The sequence below is a fragment of the Lagopus leucura genome, unplaced genomic scaffold, assembly GCF_019238085.1.
Source record: "Lagopus leucura isolate 7727_CA_CO unplaced genomic scaffold, USGS_WTPT01 Super-Scaffold_73, whole genome shotgun sequence".
Taxonomy (NCBI): Eukaryota; Metazoa; Chordata; class Aves; order Galliformes; family Phasianidae; genus Lagopus; species Lagopus leucura.
The window spans coordinates 56,886,463-56,903,015 of NW_024962252.1; positions in this window are offsets into that span (position 1 = coordinate 56,886,463).

The window sequence follows — 16,553 nt, forward strand, 5'->3', positions numbered from 1 at the left end:
GCAATTTCCTAGATAGGAACAGTGGGGTGAGTCAGGATGTGACCATGAGGGGAAGACAGAGAGGCCATGTTGATATCTACCAGTCTCGCCTGTTGTTCTAGCACTTTTACTTCACTGGAATTCAGCAATACTGTCTATGCAGGGAAGTTATCTGTTTTGTTCCAGTACTCAGTGCAGAAGGGCTTACTGTTACAGTGGGGTTGCATCAGAAGTTGTCTGCAGCAAGGAGCACCTATGGCACTGCTCGATGACTCCTCACTGCAGACAACTTCTCATGCAGCCCCTCACTGAAACAGCTTGGACCTCTATTTTTGTCCCTTCTCATTTGCTAGCGAAGTGGTGAACACAAGATTATTTCTTCAGATGTCAGCAACGCCCAGTGATTATTCCCCTGCTCACTTATAAATGTTTAGTAGCTGAATCACTTCCCAGCCAGCAATTGTGAGCTCAGAGATGGAGGCATCTGTTCACACAAACTGAGGTGTGGGAACAAATTAACTCTTTGTTGGAATGAGGGGGAAGGGGAAATTCCATTTTAAACAAGAATCTCAAGCCCGAAGGCAGGAAAATGCTATACACCACCCCGTAATGTATTCAATAGGGACTTCTCAAAATCACACTGGAGAGATTTTTGAAATCAACACTAAAAAAATCATGAGCAGCAGACAAGCTGCAGTGTTGCACCTTATTACTGTCTGTTGACAATTCATCTCAGTTTTTCATTTTGTAGCTTGTCCTAAACAGTTTACTAAGTTCTGTCAGTATGCACAACAATATGATTTGATTGCTCTGGTGCAGAAAAGCTTTCACTGGTGCAAGATGATTAAGGATTCCTCAGTCTGAATTTGCTGGATTCTGGTGGCTGAGGTGCCCCTAAGCCTCTGAGCTGCTAAGCAAAAAGCCTTCCTTTTTTCATCTTTTCATACAATTTTTTTTTTTTTTTTTAACCCACTTGTATGGCTGCTCATTACATTTCCTAAATGCAACAGACTGCCTCTTAGCATCCGAGCTGGCTTTGCACCCCTCCTCTGATGGAAATCTATTCACAGTCCCCACAAGATTTCCCCAAAGCTGTTATGTAGGTCAATAAAAGCTTCATGGACAAACATGCAATCAGCCATTTAAAGTACCTATTCCAAGGGAACGCTCTGCATTCCTGATAGTAATTTTCCTGAGGTTAATTAGAACGTGACCAATGTTCATTGTATTCCTATCATCACAGCTTCCCCGAAAGCTGCTATAAAGCAGCACAGACCATTACAGCTCTTACTTCTGATAGGGACAGCTTTAGACTTGGCAAATGATGGGCAGGAAGGGGAAGGGAGGAGGGATAGGGAAACAGGAGAATGGTCAAACCTGAGGCAGAAGCAATAGTGAGCATTTGTAGCTTTGCGAAATTCACCCAGGAGCTTAACTCCTGCCAACGTTCACACATAAACCTGCCACTGTTGGATTATTGCAGAACCCTTGCACAATCTGCTGTGCTCTACAGCCAGTGCTAGGTAACAAAAAAGACCTAGTCTGCAAACAACCTCTCTGAGTTCCAACATAACTTTTAAAAATAAGAATGAGGTCTAAAAATCAAATCTTGCAACCTTTTTCTTGCAACATGACCGATCTGGACAGCTTTAGGCTCCTTTTAAAAAATATCCCTATGTATCCTTCACTGTGTAATTGCCCTGACCACTACATATATGTCAGCATTCCTGCAATCCTTTGTATCTGTATACATTAGCTTCAGGAGCTCTGAACCTATGGTTAACAATTCCTAGCAATAGAGTATAACTTCTCCAAATTCACAGGAACTATAAAATGCAAACATCTTACAATGCGGCTTGGCTTGAATCTGTACATGAGGTGCTTTGCGTCTGTGGTTGGTTAGGTTTGCAGGCCTCTGGGCACCAAGAATCAGAGAAAACCGTGGAGCGTATGCACAATATACCACAATTAAGAGTTACCATCTTTTCTCTCAAGGTTGAGAACTAGAAGCAACAAATTAAATGTTGCCTCACTGTTGCTGTTTCTAAAACCACAGGAGGACTTGCACACACAACTGACTCAAGAAATTTTCCTAACAGTTCCTGAAAAAAAGAAGGGGAGGGACGAGCCAGGGACTGGCTTTATGTCCAGGTTAGGGCTGAGGAAAAACGAAAGTTGAGCAAAGGCACAGAAAATGCTGCTTCCCTTCAAGGGGAAGTAAATAAGGTCACTTGGGTGCAATGGCAAGATGTAGTGGCAGCATTGAGTCCCCTCGTCTAGAGAAACCTTTAGGGAAAACTCATTGTCAGTCCATGCTTAAAAGTGAGATGGCACAGCTGTAATGTTTGACTTTGGAGTGACAGCCCTGTGGAGGACAAGTGTTTGGCTTGCAGTAGAACTAGTGATGAAAAGTTACTGTAACTTCCTTGTAATTAACTGACTTATGAGTAAAATGAACTAAAGCATGAGAAAATTAGATCTGCCTTTCCTTGCTCAGCCTCCCAGTACACTGTACCTGCTGCAGCAGTAAAAATGCCTCTTCTTCTGGCTGATGGCTTTAGAAAGAATAGAGAAAACAAAATTTTGAGAGCTCCACCTTTAAAATAAACTTGAGTGAAACTGGCCAAATAAATAATGGGCAGAATCACTGGTCAACTTGCGGAATCCAAATCTTGTCTTTAGAGAGAATTAAGCTAGAGATCTCTTTTGCACAATGCGGATACAAACAGCAATTTTACTAGCATTTAGGTACTTAGGTGCTTATTTGCTTTCACTCTTCAGAAAGATGATAAAAAGATCTTTAGATAAACATTTCTATTATTTACTGGAGAGCTGACTATCTTTGTGAGAATTACCATCACTATTCATACTCAGCTAATTTATCTCTAGAATTTATCTCTAGAAGGTGATGTGTGAATTGAAAACTGCATGTCCTGATGCTGGGTGGGGTACTTGTCAGCCCAAAATGGCAGTATACTTCCCTCTGCACACCAACCTGGCCCTTCACTCATAAATATGCTTAAGCAATAATCACCAGTGACAATAGTGATGGATGTTGTGATGGCTGTGTCCAAATTGGAGGAGCTCAGATTGGAGGAGGTACAACACAACAGCTAACGGCTAATTGAGGATGTACCAGCAAAAGTACAGCTGGTATGCAAACATTACTATGAGTCAAATAACTCACCCCATGAACATGCATAGCCCAGGACCCATTCATCTCTCTTTCATGGCAGTGGGCAGCATACCAGGGTCTCCCCTTGAGTAGAAATGACTCTCAGATTTGTTCCTTGAGGTTGAGAGATTCCTTACTCACAAAGAAGCCTCGACAAGTGACTGAATGCTGAAACTTTGCAAACATTGTGAAGTTGCATCTCGGATTGATTGTGCAAATAATCTTTTGGACATAAATTGCTGACCAAGCCTGGGGCTAAGTTTGGATCCAGCTGCTGCGCCCAAACTCTTCTGATCAGAAAGGTGCCAACTCTAAACCTCAAAACTCAACAGGAGTGTCTCCTGGATGATTTCATCTGATCCTGTTTTCTATGGAGTACATATCTGAATGTACTTTGCCATTGAATCTTGTTAAATCTGTGTTATTCATCATTACACTTAGTTAAATCATCATTTCTTGATATTGTTGCATCAATAAAATATATTGCTGCTTCTCTCCTGTGAGTGAAGTGCATCACTCAATTCCAGAACAGTTCCTCAGCATGCCAACAATCGCCAGGTGAAGAAAGGAAAAGAGGCTTAGGGAATAAGAAAGACAAGGCCTTGATAGATCTCATAAATCTTTTTCATCAGGAAGAGAAGAATTGCAGTCTCCTCTTTAACAGTTAATGAAGGCTAGAGAGTTTGAGATGATAACCAGAGCTGGAACAGTGCAGCACAGTCAGAAGAGCAGCAAAATTTTTATCTCAGGAAGCCTGCTGGCCGTGATATTGTTTTGAAGCATAATTGCATCAGAAAAGTGAACTGGAGAGTTTAAGAACTAATGCCAAAACTGAGCATAAGACAACTTCCTGATATTTGCCTATGCTGCAAAAATGCTGTGGTTTCCTCTGTCCGGTTTAGACACGTCACAACTATTTCTGCTGCCTCTAAACCACCATCAAGAAAAAGAACACAGCAAAAAGTTACTCTGAGATGTTTGGACATTTTGAATGTACATTTGGAGTTGCGGGAGATATTTTAAGTTGCTTCTGGATTTGCCTTTTAATGAATACTCCTCATCCAACATCCCAGCTGGATAGAGCTTGGGGGCAAAATGTAATGCTGAAATGTACCACAATGAAGAGAAGGCTCAGATGCTAGTATTGCTAGCAATTACATTTATGTTGGGGAAAAATTGTATTGGATCACACATACATTACATGAGAACAATAGATACAAAGAGATTTCAGTTGAAGTTTTCAACATAATTTATTTCTAATTTTAAAACATTGTACATAGTTCAGCACAATGAACAAAAATCTAAGCAGATGCCAGGAAGAATTCTCAGTTAATAATTTATTTCAGTTACTCCCTGCTATGTTTCATTAGTTAATTTGGAGAAACGAAGACCCTGTGGGCACTACACAACTAAACAGAGCAGTTACCATGCCAGCGAACTTCACTGGCACAATTATTTCCACTAGTATGAAAATAGGAAAGCCTAGGTTTCCATAGATAAGTGTCATGCAACCCCTGAGTGTCCTTGCCATGATAATTCTTGCTTTGTATATCTTCCCAGTATTCCTATCATGGAGCACAAACATTTCCCTGCGTCATATATCTTTTTGCCCTCCTTTCATTGATGGAGATGGTTGCTTACATTTGCCAGTAAGAGGAGTGCAGGAACTTAATGTGTTTGAGATTTTATTGCTCAAGTTCTTTGCAAATTTGACTGGGGTGAGGCAGCTGATGGAAAAGAAAGGGAATTGAAAGGAAAAGGTTGGACAAAAAGAGACAGGTAGAGCTGCCATATTAGCTTAGCTTTGTTAGGAAAACAAACTAACTGCCGTTCTCAGACAATTTTGAACATACAACTTCTGATGTGCATTTTGTTCCATTTGACTTCTCTTCTCCAACAGTCTTACTGAAAGTGAATAAGCAGAGAAGTGGCAGTTTAATTAGCCACACTGAAGGATGAGAAGAGAAGCCTCTCTGAAACTTGATCCACTCAACATTCATCCTTGCAGTATTTGAATGAGATGCAACAATGACTGGGCATTAAAATAGCTTTCACGTTTACTAATGTTCACAGTTTGATTCCAATCACCACAGAAGTGCTTTATAATGTGAGAACATACTATTTGGTGGCATGACAAATACAAGGTGTCAGATTCTGGTTGCACAGGTATTCATCTTTCTGTGACCGTTAATACCCCTAATCAATGGCATGAACAAGACAACTGAGAGGACTGTCATCAGTAAGGCTCCCTGTTCTCACAGAGTACTTAAGTACATATTCTTCTGGAAAAGAAGTCCTCCAAATAAAAGTCCTTTCAGGGTGCATGGAGTGGCTCTCACTCGTATGTCATCAGAGGCAGAGTAGAACGCTTGGAAGCATCAGCTATTCCAGCATTTAATCACAGTAGTCTGTTTTTTTTTCATGGTAGGGAGGGAGAGGGAAAGATGAAGGATACCAATTAAGTTCTCTGCAGGCACGTGGGAAGGGAAGAACTTCATTGTGCTGCCCAGTTATTGCTCTGAGGGCAACGGGCACCCTGGCATGTGCAAAACAGTTCTGCACAGCTTTCTTTTCCTGTCATGGCTGCTTTCGTGTGCCTGTAGCCTGAACTTCTTCCTGTCATTCTTGGTCTGGCTCTGGCTGAGATGAATCACACATTCTTTGCATACTGCACATCCCCAGGCAAAATATCTCATGGAAAAGCAACCTCAGTTTAGTCACAGTTTGAATTAGATCCATTCAGGCACATGCTGGGGAGGGGGGGGGGGCAGGGGGGGGATTGGGAGGGGGGTTGTTGATTTTTGTTTGTTGCCTATATACTGGTTGTTAATTTTTACTGCTTGTAAACTTTCTCTCTATAAAATCTGTGTGAAAGCTGGACTACCATGTTAAAGGGAAGTTACCAGATGGGGAAAATATGGTTGATTAAAGTGTCTGTTTCCATGTTTGCTCAGTGTTGTGACACATCTTCACATTGAGTAAGGTGATTGGCAGAGAAATAACAGCAGTGAGCACTGATGAGTGTATGCGTCATGTATAAAATGCCTGGAGCTGACTAAAGTTTGGGTTTTACTATCTTCACAGAGCTTCCAAGTCTGATTTATTACAGGTTTTGCTGGGGGAAAAAAATCAAAAATAAGAGTTACAGCTCCTGCTTTAGAGAAGAAAAAGCAGGAAGACAGCCTCAGACAGGGAATTAAGGTTACTGTAATATTAGAAGTATTCTGCAGTAAGTACAATCCTATTTATTCCTATTAGCCTCTTTCTTTCTTTCTTTCCATTACACGAAGGAGCGATGTTTAACCCTGGAGGTTTGGGCTGACCTTCCAAATCTGTCACAGAGGTTGAATATGATCTGGAAACCATGCCATCTCCTGTTCCTTCAGCACCTCATGTGTAACATGTGGGTAATACTTCTTCCCCTTTAGTCTTAAATCTTGCATGCCTTGTGCAAGTTATTCTATGTGTGTATGTATAGACACAGAGGGAGATCTAGACAGATGTACACAGGCTGGTTCCAGTCATCTCTGATTTTTCAGGCCTCTGGCTGGTGTTATAAAGTGAGAATAAACAGCTTTTAGTAGGGAACAAGTCTGGTGGCCAACTCCTTATCTCACTTACTGATCTGTGAGTGGATACCAGTAGGAGCTGTGAGCAGCTGTTCCCCTGATGTACCACAGGTAGCAAATAGAGATGCAGTGGATGGGTTTCAAGATTTACACCCTAGGCTTTTTAAGGATTGCAAGAGGGCTTTCTTCACTAATAGACAATGAACTGCTATAGTCCCCAGCTGCTGGGATGGAAAGCCCAAACACAGCTCTGCTAAAACCGCTCACTGTGCACAGGATCCACAGCACTGGTTACTCTCACACTCTTGGATACTTTGGCCCAGTGATCTAGAAGGACACTGGTGGCCAGCCCCATCTCCACTGCATCCTGTTCTTGCTATGCCAGCCACTGCTTGTCTCATTTCATGTCCATGCTGAAAAGCCTGTTCTTCAGACTTTCAGTCAGTTACCTTCTCCTCTGTCAACTGTCTTGGTGCTTAATTTAGATGCAGATTTAGGTGACTGGATAACCCTGTGGGATCTGACTGAAAACAAAGGGTCCTGCTAGGACTTTGCTTTTATATCCAGTTACTGCGTTTGTGAGTAGCAAAGTCCCATGGGAAAAAATCAGCTGAAATAAAAGGAGAAGAAATGTGTTAGCAGCTCTTGCAGGGAACACCTGAAAATGAGAAGCTTCACTCCACATCAAAACCTATGCTAGACATGCCTGCATTGTACAACAAAAAAGCTTTCAGTTGGATCCAATGAGAACACAGCTAAATCTAGATTTCTCAGAAGACTTCCCACAGTGAATTCCGTGGCAATGAAATGATGATTAACCAAGAGACGACGGAGGGGCTAGACCAGCTTTTGAATTTCCTGAACAAAAATCCAAGTCAAGGAAAGAAAAGCAACCCAGAGGTTATACAATGCTAAGCCTCCATGATTACCTATAGACCTCCTGTATAATATGAGAGACTCCTGCTGTTGAAGCAAGATGGCTGTGCTGGTAGCAGGGGAAAAGTTTTCTGCTCCCAGCCCCAGATGCAGCAGAACCACCCCAGCCAGAGGCAGATAGCAGGCACTGGGGCTGGTCCTTGCACAAAGGGTGTTTCTGATGAACGCAACTTTCTTTTCATATTTGTGATACCCAAACAGGTGTTCTGCCTGGAAAAAGGCTTTGCAGCACACAGTCATTTATAAAGGATCAAGCAATAAGGTACAAACCTCGGTGATGAATTTTATTTTAAGTAGTCTTATAAATGGCAGAACAACCAGACTTGCTCTGCCTTGATAATTTATGAGCTAGCTGACAGGCGACAGCTTAATAATATTCTTCTAGAGGGCATGAAGTGGTTTTTTTTGCCAAAATGAACAGTCCTTCAGAGGTTTTTTAACTTTTCTAAGCAAGGCTTTTCCTCTCAGGCTTATTAGCAAAGACTGCCTGCCCACTTGGGGCATACTTTAAGGGCAAAAACATGGTTTGGGATAATTTCTGTATAAGGATATGAAATGCAATTTGACTGGACAGCACGATGCCAGGCAAAATAACTCATTTCAAGGGAGGATTTGCCATGACAGCAGTTGAATATTTAAATGTAACCACTGGACAAAAACTCAGTCGAGAGAGTATCCCCTTTCTCGGCTTACTTTTCATATCATATGCAGAGTGCAGGCATCTTTCCCAGGCAGTTTTCCACCAGCCTCTGAAAATTCAGCTAAAATTTTTCATATTCAGCAATTGCTTAAAAAAAAAGACAAGTTTTTGTTAAATAATCTTTTGCTGATGAACTCTGCAAAAATTCTGGAGAGAAAGAAAATACACGTCCCAAATGAAATATACATCCAAATGTATATCCATTCAAAGGAAAAGCATGGCATAAATTATTATAACATTTGGTTCCAGATTTGAAGATATCACGCAGCACTCTTAAAACCAAGAGAAGCTCACTTTGCTGTCACAGTTGCTCCTTCCCTGCTTCCAGGTGAGTCAGCTTTCTGAACTGACCCTTCTGACTGCAGCCCCATGGTCAGCCCAGGGCTGGCACCCCAAACAGGCGACATTCCTGCAGAGGTCCCTTTGTGGCATGTGGGAGATCCATGCTGATGTGTTGTGCATGAGGCAGACAAGGCACTGTGACTGTGCATGCAACCCATGTATCTGGAGGTCTGCAGAGCATTTGTAGACAAACAGCCTGATTCTGTTCCTACATATAAATAGCATAACTTATGTGGATGAGTTGTTTCTTCTTTTTCCCAAGCTGAGAGCACAATCTGTTGTGTCTTCAGGTCCATTTAGGCTACAAAGATAAAGACCTTGCAAAAGAGCCTTGAGCTAGCCACAGCATTTTCTCAGTCTTTACTGAATTTCAGTGAAAAGAGACATACTCTACTGGGGAGCAAATAGGAGTAGGAAAATAATGTTGCTCTCATTCTAACAGCAGGTAAAATGCTGAAGAGGAGAAAAAAAATCAAATTGTATTTGAGCTTTACAGTAACACAGGAACTGATTTAATGTACACTTTCTTTGGATGTAGACCTGTGTTTGCTCACTCTGCTGATGAGGGAAGTATCAGGGACTGCTCCTCATATCACCAGGAACCACAGTTTCAAGCAGTTGTCATGCCCTCATTAGCAGGGTCCTCACTGGATAGAAGCATTTCAAATCTCAGCTGGGTAGTGTGGGACCAAGCACCTGTGGCAAGCAGAGCTTTATGCTTTGGCTCAGATGAGGGAAAGTCTGCACAGTGCCTGCACGGTGCTCCTGCATTGCCTGTCTCTTGCCACATCTCATCTGTAGACAAGAGACTAGCCCAGCCACTTAACCCACCCCCTGAGCATCACTGTAGCACAGCTGAATGACATCTGCCTTGTGGCAACTTCTTTACAGTAGTCCTGAGCCAAAGTCCATAGGGGATGTGCTGTTCCCACCCAGTACTGCAATGGTCCCATCCTTCTAAAAATACACTCTTTTCTAGACTGAGAATACCACTTGTGAGGTGCTGTATTTTTTTGTGGGTGGTTTATTCTTTTTTTCCTGATCTCATTTATTTCCCATCACTGTGCCTGTGATTACTTTCACTTCAAACCCTCTCTCTCCCTCCAGCCAGCTTGCCTTGCCTAATTCCTCCCGAGACATTATCAGCTGGGATGATGAGCAGCTGAGCTCCCGTATTACTGCTGACGCAGGCAGGCTGGCAAACAAGGCAGTGAGCACAAGGCTGGTGGGGTTATGGCACTGAGTGAGGGAAGAAGGGAGGCTGACAGGCTGACACACAACAAGAGCCTGTGGCTCCTTGTCACCCCTCCTTTGGTGCTTGGGCACGGGGTGGGGGGACCTACGTGCTGCTCTGCCTTCTCCATGCCAAGCAGCTCCTGGATCCCTGGCAGTTCTGAGCTCTGTGCACTCTGTTACGCTGGCAGCTTTGCAAATGGATTCAAGGCCTGTTATTAGTTGTTTTTTCCCCCTTGCGCACTCCTAAGATAAAGAAATGTGTGTAGCTTAAGTTCATCAGGCTGCTCTAGCAGAAAATGCTGTATGGCTGTGGGAGGTGAAATGCTGTCTGAAGCAAGATGGAGCATGCCCTGGGCCCTTTTATAAGGGCTTTGATTGGATCCTCAAATCTTTGCAGCACGCATTCTGTGATAACAGTGGCTTTGGATCCGGAGAAAAAACAACGAGCAGCCAGAGATGTGGTTTGCCTCAGGAGCCTCACCAGCATCTGGCATGCAATGTGTTGCTGACACAACACACCAAGAGTTAGAGCAAATCTGAAGATGGTGGTGGCATGCAGCGAAAGCACAACAGTTAGAAAAGAGCAGGGTGATGACCCAGGCTCCCAGCTTCATGCACCTCCAGTCTGTTTCACTGCTTGACTGTAAGCATTTGACACTTGATTTTGTACAGAGTAGTCAGTCCAAACAAACTCTGAGATTAAAATGATGATATGGTTCAAGATTAAAACAGTCTTCACTGTGGCAGAAAACCATAAAGGATATGTGAAGGTGAGGAACGTGATCCTTAAGGGTGATTGCAACCACTTGAAGAAATGGCTACATCCTTCCAACCTACCAATCAGTGTAGGTGAGCACTCACTGATACCCCAATAAATACTGAGAAAACAAAAGGGTGCAGACTTTAACTGTTGCAATACCAGGAGAATTCAAGCACAGCCTGGGACGGCAGCCCTAGCCCCTCACCCCCTGTCAATCTGAACAGGCTGTTAGGGCTGTGCAGCATCTCCTGGGATTGCACTTCCACTGCTGTGGTTGTGAGAGATGGTTTTTACAGCTTAGCAACTGATTATAGAGATAATGGGAGCAATTTGTCAGCAAGCTAACCTTTATAAAAACTTCCTAATGTGAAGATCTTCCTTTCGTACAGTAGTACATCTTTATATGAATAATAATTGTCTCATGGATTTCACTGTTCCAGGCTTTCCCTGGGTTACAGTCTTTATTTCCCCCTTTTCTGCAGAAATTGAAAGCTCCTTCCCAAACACATCCCCTCCCTGTAGGAGCCTGCACTGCTGGCCAGGCAATTAACATCTTCATCCACAATCGATACACACAGTTTTTCTGAGTACGTGATGCCATGAGCAGGGAGATGAAGATAGATTTTTCCTAGGTAAGCTTTCCACAATATACCTGAGTGTTTACATGTCTCGCAGTAAATCTACTTACTTCCTTCTAATCATGACAAAGAAATCAATTAGTGATATTTTACTTGTCCATTCAAAAACTAATATGGAGAAGATTTATAAGCAAACAGATTGTGCTTGACAGTGAATTACTGAATGGGAACTCAAGAGACTCGGGCAAGCCCCTGGCTCTACCATTCTAAGAAGCTTAGTTAAGACTTCTACTGCTCTGGACAGGTGTGAAAATACTCCAAGCTGCCATCAGTCCCCTGGGCTTTACTTTGTTCCTGTGGCAACAGAACAAAGAAAATGCTGTGTTTGATTAGCACTATTACCATACAAAGGGGAAACTAGTCCATTTCAGGGAGCCAATTTACAGGAACAGTTGGTTTACTTCCTGACAAGCAGTACTGCCTCTGAGAGCTTGGTCTCAAGCACAGCTCCTGCTGACTTCAGTAGGAATGTGGTGTGAGTCAAAAGAGATGGCTCAGTTGTGCTCTATAGAGAAGCACGATCATAATTATAGTAAGGATTATAACTGGAGATTTCCAAAGTCAATCCGACCACTTCTGTTAACATCAATAGCTATTTGGTGGATAAATTCCCAGACTAATTCTTTTTTAACACTTCAGCCATAAGATTCATCGTTAGACAAATGCCATATCCTAATATATACTACATCTTAAACACAATGAGAGCTTCAATCTGTTTTATAATCTCTATGATATTCTTGTTGCCCACATACTAGGGAAGAAAATTTTATTGTAGGCAGAAGACTGCACGGATTGTTCTGCATCAGAAGGTTCTTGGTCTTCTTGTCTCTGAAAAGTGATAGGCTCATGCCAACTTCTGCTGCATGATGATATTTGTAAAATAAGTACTAAACAAATTTAAGAGGTCTGCTGCAGCTTTCAGTGCAGCAATTTTTTAAAAAGTGCTGAAAAAAACAGCGTACTAAAACATACCAAATTCATAAATTAAAAGGTCAATAAGCTGTTCAAAAACTTAAGTAGTGCAAAAGTTGATGGTCACCAGCCAACCAAAAAACCTGTTATTTTCTTCCATGAAATTAAATTTGACAAAGTTAACAAAGTCCTTCAATCAAAGAGTTAACCACAAACAAAAAAACCTATCTCCCTCCCCCAGCAACAACAAAAGTCCGTGCCATACAGTAAAATGTGTATCAGGGAATTTTCTTCAGTTGGGTATCATGGAGAAGCACAAGGCATAATTTGTTGTGGAAGAAGGCTGAGTCCCCAGGCTCACAGATCTGAGGATTCAATCCTGATTCTCAGGATTTAAGTAACATTTCTCTACTGCTTTCTTTGCTCAGCCTACAACATTTTAAGATTTTTAGGAGATGTTGATCAACATGCCCTCTGTCAATAATTACTTATGAAACCTCCTAGGTTTCAAGGGGTAGATAGCAAAATGCTAATGTTACGCCACTATGGACTATACCTACATCAATACCCCACGTCTAAACCCACTGGCACAGCATGGCTTATATCCAACCAGTTCAACTTTCTTTCCCTTAGAATCATAGAATCATAGAATCACAAGGTTGGAAAAGACCTACAAGATCATCTAGTCCAACTGTCCTCCCACTACCATTGCTACCAACAAACTAAACCATACCTCACAGCTCCTCATCCAGGCAACTCTTGAACACTGCCAGGCACGGTGACTCCACCACCTCCCTGGGCGGCCATTGCAGTGCCTGACCACTCTGAGAGAAGAAGATCTTCCTTATGTCTAATCTATACCTCCTCTGGCGCAATTTGTGACCATTTCCCTGGTCCTGTTTGTTGCCTGGGAGAAGAGGCCAAACCCCTCCTCATCACAACCTCCCTTCAGGAAGTTGTAGAGTGCAATGAGGTCTCCCCTGAGCCTCCTCTTCTCCACACTAAACAATACCAGTTCCCTCAGCCACTCCTCATAAGAGGAATACTCCAGACCCCTCACCAGTTTAATTGCCCTTCCCTGGAATCGTTCCAGGGCCTCAATGTCTCTCTTGTATTGAGGGGCCCAAAACTGAACACAATACTCAAGGTGAGGCCTCAGCAGTGCTCTGTACTGGGGGATGATTACCTCCTTGCTCCTTCAAATGGGTTAACTCTACCCAAAGTGCCTACCGTCCCTCTGGGTACTTTGAGTACTGCCCCTGTCATACACCAACACCTTAACCACATCAAGATGCTCTCTGGCACAGCACTCACTGACTTGAGTCAAAACCAAGCCAGGAACTGGACCAACAATACAACATTACACACGAGGGCATAGCCCTGGTGCAACTGAACTTGCAAGAATTAATGCAAAAGAACTGACCTTTGCTTATGCCAATTCCCCATTTTCATTTTTAGCAAGGTGCAGAGTGTGGACATGGTGACCCCAAATGAAGAACCTGTCCACAGCCAAGCAGATGCACATCCAGTGGAGCTGGTACCTGTATGATGCCTTCACTACAGAATCACAGAATGGCCATGGTTGGAAGGGACCTCAAGGATCACGAATCTCCAATCCCCCTGCCACATGCAGGGCCACCAACCTCTCCATTTAATACTAGACCAGGCTGCCCAGGGCCCCATCCAATCTGGCCTTGAACACCTCCAGGGATGGGGCATCCACAACCTCTCTGGGCAGCTGTTCCAGCACCTCACCACTCTCATAGTAAAGAACTTTCCCCTGACATCCAACCTGAATCTTCCCTCCCTCAACTTAAAACCATTTCCCTTGTCCTGCTGTTATCTACCTGTTCAAAGAGTTGACTCCTTTCCTGTCTGTAGGCTCCCTTTAGGTACTGAAGGGCTGCAATGAGGTCACCCCACAGCTTTCTTTTCTCCAGGGTAAACAAGCCCAGCTCCCTCAGCCTGTCTTCATAGGGGAGGCGCTCCAGCCCCCTGATCATCTTTGTGGCTCTCCTCTGGACCCTCTCCAACAGCTCAAGACCCCAGGTCCTTATCTGCAGGGCTGCTCTCACGGATGTGGTGGGGGACCATGTCGAAGGCCTTGCTCAAGTCCAGGTAAATGACATCGGTCGTCTTTCTCTTGTCCACCGATGCTGCCACTCCATCATAGAAGGCCAGCAGATTGGTTAAGCATGAACTTCCTCTGGTGAAGCCGTGCTGGCTGTCTCAGATCACACGCTCATTCCTCATGTGATCAAGCATGTTGTCCAAGAGGATCTTTGTTCATGGCAAGGGCCTTCAGCTCACGTTCCTCACTGGCACAGAAAGGTTCTCTGTCACTGAGCGGCACCCTCAAGTTCTCTGGAGTATTTTTATGCTTATTCATTCCCTGGGAATATTTTAAAACAAGAGCATTAAACTCAGGGATGGCAGCCCATGTTTTCAGAGGTAGACTCCCCAGTAGTTAGTTCAAAGTAGCCTGATTTTTGATGCCTCAATTTGGAGTGAGTTCCTCAGCTTCTCACAAAATGAAGCCAGTTTAGATAGAGACCTAACTTTCGGAAACTGATTGGGAACATCACGATGTGACTTGAAACTGTAATGTGTTACAAAATTAGAGGGGTGATTTATGGGACAGCAGATCCTTCCTTTTGCGAGTTCCTGAGTCTCTGGTGCATTATATCCTTGTAATGAGTCAATAAAACAAGCCACAGCTACAGCACAATGAATGTCAGGAGACGCAATGGACAGCAGGTATTCCTAACGATTTAAGTCTATTAGCCTCCTGAACAAGCACCTGTACTTTTTTAAGTTTATGGTACTACACTGAATGAGGCAAGCAATTATTGGTATTTTAGCTGCACCTCTTGTGCTGCAGTGAGATCAATACTGTGTGCCACTGTCAACCCTGCTGGAGGAGAAGGGCTGGCAGAGCCATCATCTGGCCCAAGGGTAAGCACTGAAAGCAAAACATGCAGAAATCTTCCAGGACTCAAAGGCTCAGGTCAGCTAACTGCACACAGACTGTGCTTCATGGGGGGGGGGGGTGGCAGCAAAGCTTCACTTTCTGGCTGGATTAACTTTGCTTGAGATTGTTTGCAGAGCAGTCACACGTCCTGCCTCTGAACGGACAGAGGGGCTGAGAGCCACGCAAAATCCTTTCAGTTCACAGAGATCCATTCTCCTCCAAAGAAAAGTAGGGCAAGCCGAGGTGCAGGTTTGAAGGCCCAGCTGAAAGCGCTGAGCTTTTGTTATTTTGCAGACCAGTGCCTTTCAGTTATTATTTCTTATTTTATTTATAGCACGACTCCAAACTGAGTACATATTTTGCTGTGGGGTAAGTAAAAGACTAAAGAAGCGCCTCAGAAACCAGCCGGGGTCAAGCACAAACCCAGCGCTTCCCCAGCGTAGCTCGGAGGGGAAAGCTGCAGGGCTGCGTCACGGCTCTGGCCGTGCTCCCCTTCCCACAGGGAGGTGCCCGCAGAGCCGCACGCCCGCCCCCGCCACGAGGGAGAAGGCCGCGCGGGGGGCTTCGGGAGCAGCCGAGCTGCGCTGCCCGCCCAGGAACCCGCAGCCGCGTTCCCGCTCCGGCGGGCGCAGGCACGAAGACGTCTCCCTCTGCCGAGCCGCTGCCGCAAGTGCAGCTGGTGCATCCGGCCCAAGGTCCCGGCGAGCCGAGGGCTTTTTGCAGCCGCTCTGGAAGAGAAGCGCTGAGGGTGCTCAAATGTGTTGCCGCAGGACTAGGAAACAGCGAATATGAGCGGAAAGCGTTCTGCAAAACTGTATGTTTTGGTTTCATAGATACAAGGTTTTAGATTTTATGCACAAAATCAGCAGCGTCCACAGTGCACAAAAAACATACAAATGATTTAGTAAAATACACACTCTCAACTACCTAATTCACAACACTTATTACCTGTTGGCATCAACACAATCCAGGCTTCTCATTTTAGAAATCTCTCCAGGCAACAGCCATCGTTATGAATTGTTAGAACCGGCTGAGTGACTCAGCATCCAGACTGAGTTGGCCAGTTCTGCATTGCCCCCATACTATCAGTGCGAGCACGAGAAAAAAAAACACAACTGGGGCACAACTGTTCTATAGGCTTCTTTAAGAGTCAATTAAATACTTAATTTACACTTTATTCATATTATTTTCCCATCTAACAACACGAAAGCAGCAATAAAACCACTGGAAACCATGAAAAGGAATAGAACGAGGCAACCTGGAGTCCTGTTATATCTGAAGGCAATCAGTCATCTCAGTACCCTATCTTCATGCATGCTACTGGTGAAGTCCCAG